This window comes from Rhodnius prolixus, unplaced genomic scaffold (assembly GCF_049639745.1).
Source record: "Rhodnius prolixus isolate KJV_2025 unplaced genomic scaffold, Rpr scaffold_12, whole genome shotgun sequence".
Taxonomy (NCBI): Eukaryota; Metazoa; Arthropoda; class Insecta; order Hemiptera; family Reduviidae; genus Rhodnius; species Rhodnius prolixus.
Window position 1 is genome coordinate 11,278,088 of NW_027411635.1, and position 17,603 is coordinate 11,295,690.

At 36.1% G+C, this 17,603-nt stretch overlaps 2 long non-coding RNA genes across 2 annotated transcripts in view; both read right to left on the bottom strand.

Annotated features, from left to right (window-relative positions):
* LOC141461735 (uncharacterized) overlaps window positions 1–17,603 on the bottom strand; it is a 205,862-nt gene that overhangs the window by 173,457 nt on the left and 14,802 nt on the right. The window lies entirely within an intron of this gene.
* On the bottom strand, window positions 1,448–16,395 carry LOC141461736 (uncharacterized). Its single transcript, XR_012463021.1, has 4 exons — window positions 15,997–16,395; window positions 9,690–9,925; window positions 5,025–5,127; window positions 1,448–1,714 (listed from the first exon to the last, which is right to left on the bottom strand). It is a non-coding gene; the product is annotated as an uncharacterized lncRNA (long non-coding RNA).

Consider the following 17,603-nt stretch of genomic DNA (forward strand, 5'->3'; position numbering starts at 1 on the left):
TGTGTCGTTCTTATTTCATAATGTAAGTTCCAAAAACAGTGGAAAAAGTCGGAATTCTAGCCTAGATTCACTGTAAAAACTGATTTTGGATCTCATATAGCCATTTACAAAGGCAGGGCTGGATGTTACCGACAGTGTCGTTCTTATTTCATAATATAAGTTCCAAAACCAGTGGATAAAGTCGGAATTCTGGTCTTGATTCACTGAAAAAACTGATTTTGAATCTTATATAGCCATTTACAAAGGCAGGGCTGGATGTTGCAGACTGTGTCGTTCTTATTTCATAATGTAAGTTACTTAGGTAGTGGAAAAAATCGGAATTCTGGTCTAGATTCACTGAAAAAACTGATTTTGAATCTCATATAGCCATTTACAAAGGCAGGGCTGGATGTTACAGACTGTGTCGTTTTTATTTCATAATGTAAGTTACTAAAGTAGTGGAAAAAGTCGGATTTCCAGACTTGGTTGCTGTAAAAACTGATTTTTGATCTCAAGTTTTCATTTACCAGAACAGGGCTGGATGTTACAGACTGTGTCGTTCTTATTTCATAATGTAAGTTCTAAAAACAGTGGAAAAAGTCGGAATTCTGGTCTAGATTCACTGTGAAAACTGATTTTGAATCTCAAATAACCATTTACAGAAGCATGGCTGGATGTTACAGACTGGGTCATCCTTATTTTATGATAAAGGTGAAAAACAATTGAAACAAGTTTAAATTCCAGCCTACATTATGAAAAGAAGTAGTTTTTACTATCAAATAACCATTAATTTGGGCCGAGTTGGATGTTACAGACTCAAGTCAACCTTACTGTTAGGGTATACTGAGGTCAATAATGGATTCGTTGGGGAGCCACCAATGGGGGTTGGCAACTCCTCACATGTTACTGCCTTTACTTCTTGCTGGTGCAATTGGAACTGCAGTTGTAAAGTTCAATGAAGTTAATGCAAAAAATAATAATTAATAAATATATCCACTTTTTTTTGTTTTAGTTAATATCCTGTAACAATTTTCTTAAATCTCTTCTGAATGGGTGCTTCTGGATGAGGGAATTGAATGGACTCCCTCTAAAGTGCTATTTTGTACAATGTACGATACTATCTCTTGAATATTGTGATGGATTAAATGTAATTCCTGAACCGGAAATAATTCTTTAACTGTTGAATTTTTCAAAATTTTGACATTTTCTCAAAAACGTCTTCTACAATTTCCTATAAACTTTCTTACAAACATTAGATACAATTAGACTTTTAATTTTTATATTAGCAAATTTGCGTTATGTATTATTTTTTTTAATAATACATTTATTTAGCATTTACACGCATTGTAAAACATTAAAAAAAAAGACAGTGATAACCATACTAAGTAATTAATGAAACGAAGGTTACTTAATTAAAGTAATAGGTAAAATCTTTAGATAAAATTTGATAAATGAAGTTAACACGATAAAATCTGTAAATATTTAATAACACACTTTTAACACAATTTATACCTTTAAAAAATACATTTAAATTAACACAGATTACAAAATTAATTCATTAAAATTAAATAAGTTCACGATGTTTAAAAATTCTTGATAATAATTTCGACGAAGAAGACGTTTGAAAGTTATGATGGTGGCCAGGTGTCATCCACCTTGAAGGACCCACAGACCGGGCTAGTGAAGCTCTGATTCCATCCAAGCGTAGGCAGTACACGAAGATGTGTTGGACATCCTAAACAGATCCCACAGAAGATGAACAGCTGGGCGTTTTGTATGATCTTTGAATCTGTTTAAGTAAGATTTGAACCTTCCGTGACCACGTACGATCTAGGTCAGAGGTCGCAAAAGTGGTCTATATATAGACCCTCAGGGTTCGATCTGAGCCAGGGGGTCGAAGAAAAAACAATTTCGAACCCAATATAGCAAACCTTGCAAAGAAACACCAGGCACACCCATCTCATTAATTAAGAAGCAATACTGTATAGTTACTTTACTTATTTATAATTACTTATTATTCAACATTAAGATATTTTTCATAAAACTATTGTTACACAATGTAAAATTACTTTAATAAATGTTTAAAAACATAAAATAAATGTACAAACACAGTACAAAATAGACAGTTTTATTTTAATTAACTGAAAATTACTTTTATGGGTGTCGATGGAGATTTCGAAAAATTATATAGAGGTCCATGATCCAAAAAGTTTGGCGACCCCTGATCTAGGTCATCCAGTATCGCTAAATAATGTAGCACTTTATTATGGTGAATTTTTTTTTGAAAATTTTCGACTAACTAGTGATTGATTTTTAAATTCAGAAATAATATGATTTTACATTTGAATTTTTTAAGTTAACAATTTCTTTAAAATATTGCCTAAAATTTTAGACACCCTAATCATTGAAGTCCAGTTAAAATAATTGCCTATTTTTTCAGGCGGGCTTTACGTCCAACTACCAATTAGGTGTCGTGGACGGAGGCGACTAGCAAACATTATTTACTGTAAAATTCTTTTATTAACCTTTACATAAAATGCAAGGCCTGGTAATCGAACCCAGTACCACAATGCATATTAGCTTTACAGGTCTCACCTATAACCGCTCGGCTACCGTGGCGCCTCATTGTAGTCCAGTTAACAATACCTTTAAAATATTGCCTAAAATTTTAGACACCCTAATCATTGAAGTCCAGTTAAAATAATTGCCTATTTTTTCAGGCGGGCTTTACGTCCAACTACCAATTAGGTGTCGTGGACGGAGGCGACTAGCAAACATTATTTACTGTAAAATTCTTTTATTAACCTTTACATAAAATGCAAGGCCTGGTAATCGAACCCAGTACTACAATGCATATTAGCTTTACAGGTCTCGCCTATAACCGCTCGGCTACCGTGGCGCCTCATTGTAGTCCAGTTAACAATACCTTTAAAATATTGCCTAAAATTTTAGACACCCTAATCATTGAAGTCCAGTTAAAATAATTGCCGATTTTTTCAGGCGGGCTTTACGTCCAACTACCAATTAGGTGTCGTGGACGGAGGCGACTAGCAAACATACTTTACTGTAAATTTCTGTTATTAACCTTTAAATAAAATCCAAGGCCTTAGATCGGGGAATCGAACCCAGTACCACAATACATATTAGCTTTGCGGGTCTTGCCTCTAACCGCTCGGCTACCGTGGCGCCTCATTGTAGTCCAGTTAACAATACCCTTAAAATATTGCCTAAAATTTTAGACACCCTAATCACTGAAGTCCACGTCAAATAAATATGATTTTAAATTTATATAAATACTAGCAAGACCCTTTTAAATATTATATAAAAATTTTAGGCGCCCGTACATTGTAACCTTCTTAAAAAATCCAGCTGGATTCGTAGCTGGGTTCTTCATATGGGAATCCAATGTGCTTACCACTGAGAGATTCCCTTCCGAATCAAAATTGATATAGATTCTTCAGTGAAGGAAACAAAACTGCCGCAGAATTCTAGTTAAAAATATTATTATCTAGAATTATTGTCTAGTTCTAAAGTTCCCCAAAGGTAAAAAATAAAACATGGCTTTATTTATACATATAAACGTCATAAAATTAAAAATTAATTTAACAAATGTACTTAATTACTTTGTGGCGTAGACACCACGGTAGCCGAGCGGTTAGAGGCGAGACTTGTAAAGCTAATACGTATTGTGGTACTGGGTTCGATTCCCCGGTCTTAGGCCTTGGATTTTATTTAATGGTTAATAAAAGAAATTTACAGTAAAGTATGTTTGCTAGTCGCCTTCGTCCACGACACCCCTAATTTGGTAGTTACTTTTACTTTGTGGAGTGGCCCGTGGATGAACACTTTATTACAATGCGGCCCTTGGTTTACCTAAGCTTGGAGAGGTTTACTTAAGTCTGTTTTTAAAAATGGATTAATTAATGTGGCGCTACCGCTTTGCTAATTTGTGGAAAGCTTATTGGCGACTTTCTTGGTAGTTCCTATATCAATATCAAATTTGGGCATTTAGATTATTCTTTTTGATTAATCTTGACCATACTTCCGGTGAAATTCGCACGCCCGAATTAGTAAAACTTGTTCATTTGAGGTCACAGCCACCTCCAAACTCTGTTAAACTCCCAAAAAAATTCATATCTACACAGTTACAATGCTTTCACAGGGTTATGGGAAGTATGTGGTCTTTGCTCCCGGATTAATCCTGAAACAAGGAAACATCATGCTTCATTTAAAGCATAGCGATGCTATGTTGCTGATAGCGTTACTGTGGACATGACGCTGAGCTCTAGGCCCTCTTGTACCTCCTTATCCGTACAGCTTCCATGTTGGCGCGGGCGTGATTTCCTTTTTTAATTTGCCTGTACGAGCTTGTAAAGATGCCGGTGATGAATGGCGCGGCGCACGGCGCGTCATGCAGCGGCGCGCGTATGCAGGTGCCAGCGGCGGCGGCTCGGCGCTCGAGTTGCAGTTGTTTTATAATTAGCCGCACTTCTTGCTAGTCCTGCTCGCGACCGCCGGCGAGTCCCTCATACCCAGGCCACGCCCCCTTGCCTCAGTCACGCCCTCTCATCCCTCCACTTCCTTATCGTCGTTCTCATCGCACTGCCGCTTTCTCCCGCCACATTGTCCAAGTCAATGCCACCTATATAACCTACCCTTTCTGTATGAGTGCATCTTATTCACTGGTGTGCTCAATCTGCATGCTTCGCATCTCCAGTCTTCGCTATCAAGTTGGCAACTTTGTTCTATCCCCCATTTCCTCTTACCATTTAGTAGCATCCCCCATTGCACTACGTGATCTCATTTCCAATTCGCACTTCTTTCTCTCTAGCCCTGCACAGCCTAAAGCTCAACTAAACATACCACTTCACTTGTCTATTCTTTGTCGCCCCTTGCTCATCTTTGTAACACACATACACACACCAGCCTGCTCTGCAGATACCGTAATTATTAACCCTACACTGGGTACAAGCAGAGCCACACTAACCTTACTTACGTTTATTCTGCAGTTGGTAAAGAGAAAACTGAAAAAAAAAGAAACTAACTTCTATCGCAACTTATCTCTTCACTAGCGCATAAAGCGTAGCTTCCATCTTTATGAACCCTGACTGACTCCATCTTTATGACCCTGGCCGTTTCTCATTATCCCTGCAACGCAATGTTACATATATGCAACGATGGTGTACCCATGCATCCAATTAAAAAACAAAAATAATTTGTTTTATAAATATTTTTACTACATGCTACTCTTACGGTCTCTTAAGATTCAAATTTTCCATTTTATATTTTCATAGGATTATAACCTTTTCAAGGTTTCCAGTTTTTTAAAAACTGGTTTACGTGTCTTGAGATCTGTATGTATCCTCTATAACTCTTTTTCTCATAAAAGGAAAAGCTCAAAGGATGGTTAATAGGTATTTGGTCTAGGTATAATCATGGTACTCGACGCTGCCAGGAGCTCGGCAATCAAGTTTTACCATTATTTAAGGCAGCTTAATTGAGAGTATATAACGAAGTAGAAATTTTATGGTGTGTGATGGACAATTGATCTGACCAGAGGGCATTTTAAAAGAACTATAGTGCTTTAGAAAACATCTAAGTATCACAAATTCGACCTAACAAAACCGACTCTCGGGCGAGATGTAATAAGATTTTGGATTCAGAGCATGCAATTGAATTCTCGCAACTTTTTTTTCTTTTAATTGCATTTAAATACATCAAATAATGCGACATGTTTCCTCCTACTCTTCTTAAGGTAAAAAGGTAAGCTATTGCAATCGTGTTGCTTTTTGGGTACTCTATGGAAATATCCGTTCTGAAATATGAAATTGTATTTTTATAATTATTGCGTGGGTATTTGAGATTATGTTAGTCAGTGTCCACCGTAATCAAAAAAACGATAAATTACGGAAAAATCAAATTTCGAATAGGCAATAATCAGGGAAGGCAACAATGATGGATTTTCTGAAAACTTCTTATGTTTATTACATTCACGTATATTTAGAACTTTTAATAATAAGCTCAGTGGTTAACGTGTACTGGATTCCAACGCGGAGGTCGCGGGTTCGAATCCAGCTGTTCTAGCCCTTAGTTTTTTTTTTTTTCTTCTCAAGAGATTATTACAGCTCACTGTCCGATGATGGATGATGAAAAACTCCGGGCGCTAATAACTTCAGATGTTGACGCGCCTTAAATTAAAAAATACATTACATTATGCACAGAGTTTACAGTAACCTCTCTCCCATTACTGCAACTCAGAATTCTTTATGGACCTTTCCTATACAAAGCGGATATACCAGCCCACTACGTGCAAGCACAGGGTCGTTTTACAAGAGAAGGATGTCATTGCTAGAACGACGTTGGCTGTAATGCAAGGCTTTGCCTTAGCAAAGGTGCCTACCCGGACACTCTTGAGTTTTTCGCTCAACCAGGGCGTGGGACTAACTACTATCGCATGGATGGTAGAGAAGGCTAACTCTTACTTTAGCTCTGGTCGGCCGCAACCCCCTACAGTTAAGGGCACTTCCGTCGGACAAGTAAGAGTACTAATTTATATTGCGGTGTAGGCGCTACGGTAGCCAAGCGGTTAGAGGTGAGATCTGTAAAGCTAATATGTATTGTGGTACTGGGTTCGATTCCCCGGTCTAGAGGCCTTGGATTTTATTTAATGGCCAATAAAAGAAATATACAGTAAAGTATGTTTGCTAGTCGCCTCCGTCTACTACACCTAATTTGGTAGTGGGACGTAAAGCCCGCCTGAAAAAAATAGGCAATTACTTTACTTTACTTTGCTTTTTTATATTCCAGTGTACCCACCCGCTTAGTTCTTGTCCTGGGGAGCTCTTGGTCAACCAACGGCCACTATGAGTCCTTCTTCAATCGTAAGCAATTGGTTTTGGAAACCAGCGCTTCCGCCTTTAGTTCAGTACTTCGCTATCCTATCTCTAGTCTGATCGCACGCCCGATGTCTCACTACTTCCGGAAGCCGGCAGTGCACTGAGAAAAAACCAAGCTAAAGGCGCCTCGGATGTTGACGCGCTTTAAATTTGAAAAAAAAAATCAATAACAAATTTATTTTAGGGTAGTTCTCGTGTTAGCTTTCCTATAATGTGCCATTTCAGTCTTATGTACGATTTGACCAACTATATATGGTAAAAATGTGACTCTAATAATTTCGGGAGTTGAAGTAAAACTTTTTACAATTGGCAGAACTGTAAGATCAAGTCCCCAGTGTGTTCGCAGCAGATTTATTTAAGTGTATTGGTTATAGAAAGGTAAAAACGCCAAAACGGTAAAAGTGCGACGTTTAGTGTCGCTTTTAAAAATTTTTATTTTATAAGTGAAGGAAAACATTATATTCGTGGTTTACATTAATTTATTCGGCTGGTTAGTGGCTGTGACTCCCACTAAAAATGGACTGCACGGGCATTGCTATAGTTGCCGACCACTTTTCTTTCATCTGAAGCCGGCATGTCTACTTCCAGGCCGCTGAACCACCTCATTCCTAAACTTACAACACCAAGGGCATTTGTTTAAAAAAAATAAAATGAAAATATAAAAGAAGAAAAAACCAAACCAAAAAAACCCTATCTCAATCTTCTTTTAGAATCAAACTATCCTTGTATTTCTAGCTTTTCTTCATTGTTAAAGCACGTGTGGTCTGTCCAGCACAAAAAAATTCCTTACCAAATGATCGATTTTTGCAGGATCTTTTCTGTTTAATGGAATATACATACGAGGGTCGTTTGAGAAGTCCGTGCAAAGTCAGAGAGATAACACCACTCTCAGCATCTCTTGGAAGAACACACACCAAGTTTCAGCCAGATCGGTCTATTTCTTTGTGTTTGGCATTCGTTTGAATCGAGGAAGTCGAGTGATTTTCAAAAAATGGACGAAAAAGAATTTCGTGTGTTGATTAAACACTACTTTATGAAAGGCAAAACGCCTCAGGAGACTAAAGAGAAGCTTGATAAACATTACGGTGACTCTGCACCTTCGATTAGAACAGTTTATAAGTGGTTTCAAAATTTTCGGAGTGGCCATATGGGCACAAGTGACGCTGAACGTTCTGGACGCCCTGTTGAGGTTACTACTCCAGAAATCATTGATAAAATCCATGATATGGTGATGGATGACAGAAGAGTGAAGGTGCGTGAGATTGCTAGTGCTGTGGGCAACTCGAATGAATGGGTACATAATATTTTGCATCAACATTTGGACATGACAAAGCTATCCGCAAGATGGGTGCCGCGATTGCTCACGCTTGACCAAAAACGAAATCGTGTGAAGTGTTGCAAGGACGGTTTGCAGCTGTTCCAGAAGAATCCGCAGGACTTTAAGCGTCGTTTCGTCAATGTGGATGAAACATGGATACATCACTACACACCTGAGACCAAACAACAATCTAAACAATGGGTTACCAAGGGGGAATCTGCGCCAAAAAAGGCGAAGACCGTTCCTTCGGCCGGAAAGATTATGGCGACTGTCTTTTGGGATTCGCAAGGAATAATCCTCATCGACTATGTGGAAAAGGGTAAAACTATTACAGGTGCATATTATTCATCGTTATTGGACCGTTTGAAAACCGAGCTGCAAGAAAAACGCCCACGATTGGCCCACAAAAATGTCCTTTTCCATCACGTCAACGCACCAGCTCACACCTCAGCAGTTGTGGTCGCAAAATTAATGGAAATAGGGTTCCAACTCGTTTCACATCCCCCCTATTCTCCAGACTTGGCTCCCTCGGACTACTATTTGTTCCCCAATATGAAGAAATGGCTGGCGGGAAAAAGATTTTATTCAAACGAGGAGGTGATTGCAGAAACGAATGGCTATTTTTCAGACTTGGACAAATCTTATTATTCGGAAGGAATCAACAAACTAGAGCAGCGTTGGACGAAGTGTATAAGCCTAAAAGGAGACTATGTTGAAAAATAAAAAAGGTTTACCCCAAAAAATTAAGTAGTTTTTATTTTTGCACGGACTTTTCAAACGACCCTCGTATATATCCTTAGTTTAGGGCAGGAATGGGCATACTTTTTCTGTAAAGGGCCCCACAAAAGGTTATTGGTTTATTACCAAGGGCCGCAGTATACGTATATGCATCTTTTTTTTCATGAATTAATTTATATTTATTTCGGGTTCTTATTTATTAGTTGCTTTTACTTATTTATAATACAGATTATTAATTAATTATATTGAAATTTATTAACAAATCAACATAAAAACGGCAGTGACTTTTATGAAGTTGCTTCATATCTTTCTTCAGCATTTTTTCTATTAAAAATTAAAAAGTCAGACAAAATAAAAATAATGCGATTGCATTCACATTTATACATCAACTGTTGCACCATAAAATAAAGTAACTAGAAGAAGAACCTAAAATCCGTAGCCTTCGACGGCGACAACACGCTCTGTCTGGTGTCAAAGTGGCTAACTAAAAGTCACACTATTCATACAAAAGAAAGAGTGTGAATTACAAATACAAGATTTGAACGCTGAGACAATAATTGTACTAGCGAAAATTACCAAACTTTATTAACATCAAATTTGAAATATTTTATTATTTAAATTTTTATTATTTGCCGTTTTGCGCCGCGGGCCGCACGAAAATGTTTAAAGTGCCGCAAGTGGCCCGCAGGTCGCACTTTGCCCACCCCATGGTATAGGGTGTACCAGAATAAACAGTTCTTACTTAAAGAAGTACTTACAATACTTAAAGACAACATTGGATGTGTAGCGTCATTGGATGATTTATCTCAATCACTGCCCTTTTTTTCCTTGCAGAATCTTTGTAATTTCACTGCCGGCTCAATCAAATCAAATTTTGTTGCCAATAAATGTATCTATTGTCGTTGCAATTAGGTGCATCAAAATCCATAGTTTTATTTGTTAGTAGCCAAGTTATTTCACATACATGTTTGTCCAAATTTGGGTAAATCTCTTTCTGAAACAGAGAGTACCGCTACTTCTTCTTAAATTCAAAATTAAGAAGTGTGATTTGAAATTTTGAATTTTATAAGTTAACAATACCTTTAAAATATTAACTAAAATTTTAATCACATTTATCCGAATGTTTTGATCGAGGGAAATATTAATATTCTTCATATCCTTTAATCTCCTTCAATATTTTGTACTTCAGTGATTTCGTCATCGAAATCTTACTCTCTTTAAGCCCATATACTTCAGGAAGAAGTCATAAAAATGATGAATGAACTTGGCAAGTCCAACAACCTTCTGCTAAGAAATACTCGTAAAGAAATACTCATGGTTGATGTCAAAAATTTCCCCACCCTCACAAGATGCGCTAGTACCTAATGGATTAATCCTAAATATGTAATGGAAATTGTAAGTTTTAAAAAAATCGCCTTGCTAGGAATGTCGTTTTTGAATGGATTTTTTACGTTTTTTTTTTTTTGAAAATGATTCCAATATTTTGTTTAGGCATCCTGTATACACTACTTGTATCACTTTTATATGAAAACCCTTTTTAAGAAAACCTCATCAAAATCGATGTGGGGCTGGTGTTGGTCTAGTGGTGAAGAACGTGGCTTCATATGTGGGAGATCCCCAGTTCGAATCCCGTGTTTGGCTACTTTTTATTTGTTATAAAAAAAATTGTTTATAGTAAAGTATGAACTTCCGCCCCTACCCCGTCCACGACACCTAATTGGTAGTTGGACGTTAAGCCCCGCCTCCTCAGAAGACCTGTCTAATGATTCGTCACAATCAGCACGGGAATCCCTCGCTCAAATTAATGGTTCGTTTAGGTGTGTAGCATGCAGTAATATCGATATTCTGGTAAGGCTATGCAGGATGTCCTGAAACTTCTTTTTTGGAAGAAGAAAACTTAGCTAGGTTCTCCTAGGTTAAGTATAACCTTATACTTAACCTTATTAGTTTCACTGACTGAATCGACCACTTAAAAGGCCAAAATTTGGGTAAAAATTTGAGAACTCTTTCTGCAAACCTTCTATTCTTCACTGTAATGACGGGTAACCAATAAGTAAGCCTAATTTTAGTGGTTAATATAATCCACTAGTATTACAGTTCATATTTTCACAAAAAACACAATAATCTATAGTATTGTGAATTGGTGTAATAGAGATACCTACAAATATCTGCTCCTGTAACACCAACAGTCCATGGATTTTTATGTGGAAGCTACATCTAAACCCAAGTAATTGTGAGAGACTGTGATCTCTTTGAAGGTCCCATAATCAAACTACATTAAGGATCGAGTCCGTAAATGTGCCATGGAAAGCTAAAGACGATACAATCACAAAGATGATTAGATTTAGATTGTTTTAGATGAGCGGCTCCACCAAAAAAGGGGAAAGTAACGCAGGCAATCCAAAATGGTTCCCATTGTTCCCCGCCCACCCCTCATCTCATGAGAGATACCGGGGCTTTGAAAGAAATCCGGCTTGAGTTGCCAGATGCTAATATAATACACTAATAAAGTAGTAACAGGACACTAGAGAGCATGGCGACTCAATCGCCCAGTGCACTGAATAAACCTAGAAAGTTCGTTAAGATTACTAGATCCCACAATATACGGGACACTCCCCTGCAAAGTCTGCGCAGATTGGCGACTGGATAAGACAGCATTTGAAAAGATGGTACGCTAAATTCGTATGTCCACTCAACCAACCTGAACCAACTGGCGGATCTGGGACCTGCTAAAACCCAACTATAGCCGTTTTTAACAGGCCAAGAATTTCTTTAGCCTGACGGCAGTCTGCTCGGGTTCTCCACCGTTTCCGATGTTCCTTCAAAAATCCACTGCTCCACCTCCGTTCTAAAACGTCGATAGGATACAGGGATAATGGGCTGAGGAGTCATTGTTATCATCGCAGCTCCTTCCTTTGCTGTTTCATCAGCTAGTTCGTTACCCGGAATCCCGGAATGATCAGGGACCAAGCAACTGAAACAGCATTCAAAGCTCCCATCACAAAGATGATACCTTGATACCAAAGACGATGTCTAATTAAAATACAGAACTTGAGGTTGCAATTAGACTAACCATTCTCCTAACTAAGAACTAAAAAGTTGCTAAATACGTGTGGAAAGTATAGAACGTTATGAATGCCCAGTACGCGGTGCAACTGCAGTTACAAATACAAAACGTATTTAGTTATCACAAGAACAAAGAATTTTTGAATAATAACTAACGCATCCTGGTACATTTAAATAAACCAACCAATAGAAAATTTTATCAGAACCAGTTCCCATTAAGTTGCTTCCAAAATTTAAGAATTTTGACCAACTCAAAAAGTTTCCTCACTTGGCTCAAAAACAGTGCCAAAAAAAGGCCAAAAAATTAGACTAAACAGGACATTTTGGGACATTACTATGTGGAAGTATTCATTCAAAATTTATTAAATAAGTTCAGTTAATACAACTCTTAGTTAAAGGTAGCAGTTTTTGACCAGTCGATGATAAGATATTATTTCTGAGAAATCTTGAGTTTTATTCTGTTTACAAATAATAAATCTTTACGCTAACATTTCGGACTACATTTAGTTCATCATTAAGGTTATAAAAACAAAAATACGAGAGATGTTTACAATTTCATGATGAAAAATAAGACATTATTCACAATTCAACTTAACCGTAATGTAAACAAAATTAATATGAAAACTATAATGTTTTCAAAGCATTTAATTTCTTTAGAATAAGTTTTGAGTTTCTGTTTATAGCTAATGTTATAAAAACTAAAAACATTAGCGTAAAAGATTTATTATTTGTAAACAGAATAAAACTCAAGATTTCTCAGTAATAATATCTTAAGTTATAGCTCAGTTTTATATAGAAACATATAAACTGGTTAGGCTGTATACCACTTATAAATAATTAAAAATAATGATGGCAATGCAAGTTGCCACCCAGTTACATTATTATATTACATGAACTTATTAGTTTAATTTTATTACTATAATTGTATTTAAAGGATTCATTTAAAACAAATTAAAAACAACAATCTCGTAGCAATGTAAAGTGCTTAAATCTTTAGCAGAATGATTGTCAGTGTTTTACACATTTCGTGCTCTAAATTTTTAATTTGAAACTATTTTTATCTTTACTAATGTTGAAAAATGTAATTTATAATAAATATTTGTAGAATAGAACAAGTATGCTTTACATTTTTAGTGCTGTATATATACATGTTTTTTAACAAAACTTAGGGTCCATACCTTATAATTTTAATTGTAGCCCGCTGTTCGCATAAAAAGGATATTAATTTGTCTTTCGATTTTTAGTTTGAAAAAAGCAGCTTATATACATTTTACATGATGCACATTAAATACTAAGAAACTTGATGTATTCTCTCCCACCAAATAAGTGGGTAGACTTCATCTCAAATGCCTCTTTTTGTATAATGTACGGTCCTATCAGTTGAATATTGTTAAAGGAAGGTTAAGTAGATGGCTAAAAATCCGAATTTGGTGCAAAATTTCAAAGTTTACTTAACGGGTTGTTCACTTTTTGGAGATTTTTGGAAAGTGGCTCCCAGGAGTAGATTTGTAGATTGTATTAGAAGGGCGATTCCACCAAAAAAGGGGGAAGTAACGCAGGCAATCCAAAATGGTTCCCATTGTTCCCCGCCCACCCCTCATCTCATGAGAGATACCGGGGCTTTAAAACCAACAAATCCGGCTAAAAGTTTGCCAGATGCTAATATAATAAACTAATAAAGTAGTAACAGGACACTAGGGAGCATGACTCAATCGTCCAGTGCACTGGAATAAACCTAGAAAGTTCGTTAAGATTACCAGATCCCACAATATCCGGTAGAGAAACGTTCAACCTCCCGAAGACGGAGGAATCTAGTTTCAGATTATAAGGAACACTCCCCTACAAAGTCAACGCTGATTGGCGACTGGATAAGACAGCATTTTAAAAGATGGTACGCTAAATTCGCATGTCCATTCAACCAACCTGAACCAACTGGCGGATCTGGGACCTGCTAAAACCAGGACTATAGCCGTTTCAGACAGGCCAAGGATTTCCTTAGACTGGCGGCAATCAGCTCGGGGATCTCCACCCGTTTCCGGTGTTCCTTCAAAATCCACTGCTCTGTTCTACAACGTCAATAGGATGCACGGGGATAATGGGCTGAGGAGTCATTGTTATCAAACGCAGCTCCTTCCTTTGCTGTTTCATCAGCTAGTTCGTTACCCGGAATCCCGGAATGACCAGGGGACCAAGCAACCGAAACAGTGTTCAAAGCTCCCATCACAAAGATGATACTTTGATACCAAAGACGATGTCTAATTAAAAGACGGTACTTGAGGTTGCAATTAGACTAACCATTCTCCTAGCGTTAATAACATTAATAACAACTTAAATCTAGCCTAAACTTGTAGGAGTATCTTTAAATTTCTTGTATATGCATACATCTATTTACCACTTTTCTAATAAAATTAATTTTTAGGCAGTTCCTGAATAGTAACTGGGTTAGCCTTCACTATATCGTTACATTTCAGTGTAATGTACGGTTTTTGTAAACTATTTGAGGTTGTTAATAATTAAATATTAACTGAAATGTTTTGGATTCGAAGATAGATAAATAAACTTCTTGATTCAGTAATTTGTAATCAATTACAAAAGATGAATTACCAAGGTAAATTTAGATTTAAACCTTTATAACAGTTTAGGGAACGCTTAAGATTGGACGAGGATAAAATATGGAGGTAAAAAAGGATGAAGAAAAACCTGCAGCTAAAGGAGAAAGTTAGTGAAGGATATGTTTCTTTTGTGTCTGTAAGGAATGGAAGGATCGTTGGTGGCTACAACGCGGCGGAGTGGGTTAAGATGACAAATCTGGAGTGGAAAAGAGTTGCAGCAGAAGGTTTTGGATGAAGGAGTGCACGGGGGATTATGACAGCGTCTGATTATGGAGTGGAGTCGATGTTTAGTACGCCTAAGAGAGTCTGTTGCAAGTCTGGGGCAATCTGTTCATTGCTGTCCTGGGGCTCCAAGATGTTAGTACTACAGGATGTAAAGATAATTTGTGACCTTGAGAATAGTATTTAGAGAAAGTCATTTGAGTGCTCATAGCAGGTTTTTGACTATAATGAATAAGTATTATAGTTTTTTTTAAAAAAAGTAAAAATTCTATGTTGCAAGCAAATTTAATTAGGTATATTGCGAGTAAAGTGTATAGTGGTAAGAGTTGTTCACTAAAATGGACTAGAAAAATCAAAATGGTGCCTTTGTAATGATAGTTAAGGATTAATTTAATATTGCGCGGGATGATGTAGAATGAGTCGGCGGGAGACTGACTGGGTGGTCTCCGCCAATCTCCACAGGCTTCACGTCTATATATCCCACCGAGCATTCTTTGACCATCACTTCAAATGCCCACACTGAATTAAGTTAACAACTTTGATAATACAAAATGTCCCAGATCTACGATATAAACATTTTTTTGGTTTTTTACTTGCGTTCTGGCGAAAATTACTACAAAAAAAATTGGAAATTTAATTTAATGAAAAAGAATTCTACAGTATTTTATGTGCTTTTGATGGAAATTGACAAAGTAAAATTTACCGACTACCGCTGCCCTAGTAAATTCGCATCTCTTCTCTAGGTCCGCCTCTAAAGAAAGATAGAAGTCCTTAACCTAAACTCTAATATACAGTCGAACCTCTCAATAACGGACACTGGCGGGGGAAAGCAAAGTGGCCGCTGTTTGGAGGTGGTCGTTAGAAGGAGTGCAGGCAAGTTTCATAATGAAAAAATATGTTTTTTTTTCCAAAACATCTATTTAAAAATTGTTTATTATTAATAGATTTAAAAACGTAATAATTGCATAATTATTTAGCTATAAGATATGCATCAATTTTTTTGTTAATTATCAAAAAAAATTATCAAAAAAACTACATATTATTGACTTAATTAATAATTTTTATAACAATTTTTATAATAATCATCACATTTATTCATAACAATAATAATTTATGGTAAAATTATCATCATACTATCATCAATTATTAGAAAAATAGAACAAACCTTTCGGCAAGTTGACGATGGCTCGATTTGGTTTTTGCAAAATCTTCCAACACATTTATTTTCTCTTCTAGAGTTAACCGCTATCGTTTGAGAGACATATCGGAAAAAATAATATTGTTCGTCCAAAGTAATATTGAAAAATGATTAAAATGGTTCAAGATGGATGGAGCTTATATAGGAAACTTTAGGGAAAACCAGAAAAAAACAAAAACTTGAGAGGGGATAATTACTTTGATCACCGCGTCAAACGAACTTTTAATAATAAGGTGGTCATTGGTGGGAGGTGAAACATATAATCCGTACCCCAAAATCAATGTCCGCGGTCGCTATGTAGGAGTGTCCGTTAGACGGAGGTTCTTTCATATAGAAAGTGTATAGGGGTAAAAACGGGGAAATCCAAAAACTGTCCGTAAATGGAGGTGGTCGCTAGTGAGAGTGTCCTTTATGGGAGGCTCGACTGTTCATATCCTGAATGTTAACCGTCCCCCAAAGATAAATGTTTGAATATTTTAAAATCTCTCAGTAATTATAGAATATCTTGAGGTTAAATTTAATTGGTACAAACAGTTAAAAGATAAATTTGATTCTATTGATGCAGTTAACTTGCTAAATACTAGCGAAATGTCACAATTTAAGGATGAATTCAGTTGTAGTATGCTGAAATTTCGGAACAATAAATTTTCTATTGACATTAACGGAGTTCTACATTCAAATTATAACCCAGACTTTAGAAAGATAAGTAGTCTAACGCAGCGGTGAGCAATATTTGACTCTGAGGGTGCCAATTATTAAACATAAATTCATCAGTCAAATGAGGTTACGGTCAGCCTGGTTCTTTTCAAATTACTTCGTCTGGTTTTAGAAACAGTTTTCAAGCAGGTATCTCCGATTGCCCTAAATGCAGTATTCCCGAAAAAGAGGATTTACAACGCTTTTTGTTAAAATGTATAAGGCTGCAATCTTATCGAGATAAATACTTGAATGAACACATATCTAATATTTCAGATGTGGATATTCGAGTTCAAACTCTATTAGTTATATCCGATATTAACAAATTAAATGATTCATTTTATTTTGTACGAAGTGCTTTGAAAATGAGGAATTGCGTTTTGAGTTTATAAAAGATTGCTTTTTGTTTCTAAATTTTGGTTCCTTTTTGTTTTTATTCGATTAGAATTTTTAGTTTTCAATTTAAGTTTTCAATTTATGTTTTAATATGATATTATTTGATTTTATTTTATTTAACCAAACTCCATTTGTATAGGGTAGTACCCTGAAAACTAATAAAATTATTTTGTTCTATTCATATCCTGGCTGAAAAAGACCCACTTGATTTTTGTTTACAAAATTAATTAATTAATTAATTAATTACTATACCAGAAAATTCATTTTTATTCAGTAATTATGGATTAAAGATACGCATTTTTTAAAAAAATATTTGTAAGAATTAAGTACGACTAAAATGTTCGGAATTAGGTATGTAGGTATTCACACCAAATGTTTTTGTGTAACCATTCGAGCAAAAATTATTATTTAATTATTTTATTTAGGGTTTTCTAAATTTTTTGGGCGAATATTTTGTGAATGTATAATCTATTTCTTGTGGT